The sequence below is a fragment of the Sapajus apella genome, unplaced genomic scaffold, assembly GCF_009761245.1.
Source record: "Sapajus apella isolate SASKATOON/1434 unplaced genomic scaffold, GSC_monkey_1.0 scaffold38, whole genome shotgun sequence".
Classification (NCBI taxonomy): domain Eukaryota; kingdom Metazoa; phylum Chordata; class Mammalia; order Primates; family Cebidae; genus Sapajus; species Sapajus apella.
The window spans coordinates 542,758-543,317 of record NW_022436978.1 but is presented as its reverse complement, the minus strand read 5'-3'; the positions used below and the strand labels follow the sequence as shown (position 1 = coordinate 543,317).

The 560-nt window shown below is 45.5% G+C and overlaps 1 protein-coding gene across 2 annotated transcripts in view; it reads right to left on the bottom strand.

Moving 5' to 3' along the window:
• Positions 1–560, bottom strand: part of SMARCC1 (SWI/SNF related, matrix associated, actin dependent regulator of chromatin subfamily c member 1) — a 215,906-nt gene that overhangs the window by 209,785 nt on the left and 5,561 nt on the right. The window lies entirely within an intron of this gene.

Below are 560 nucleotides of genomic sequence, written 5' to 3'. Positions count from 1 at the left end.
AAAAAAAAAAAAAAAAAAAAAAAAAGCACAAGTTTTTCCAAAGGCCCCCCCTTTGCCAAAAAAGGAGGATTTTACGTGCATGCCCCCCCAATTTTTTTTTTTTTTTTTTTTTTTTTTTTTTTTCCAGAGACATGGTCTCATCATGTTGCCCAGGCAAGTCTCAAACTCCTGGGCTCAAATGAACCACCCACCTGGAATTCCCAAAGTGCTGGGATTACAGACGTCAGCCACTAAACCCGACCCAATTAATCTTTGGATCAAAAAAAAATCTACCATCATTTTATTTAAGAAAAAAATTTATAGGCCGGGCGCGGTGGCTCAAGCCTGTAATCCCAGCATTTTGGGAGGCCGAGGCGGGTGGATCACGAGGTCAAGAGATCGAGACCATCCTGGTCAATATGGTGAAACCCCGTCTCTACCAAAAATACAAAAAATTAGCTGGGCATGGTGGTGCGTGCCTGTAATCCCAGCTACTCAGGAGGCTGAGGCAGGAGAATTGCCTGAACCCAGGAGGCGGAGGTTGCGGTGAGCTGAGATCGCGCCATTGCACTCCAGCCTGT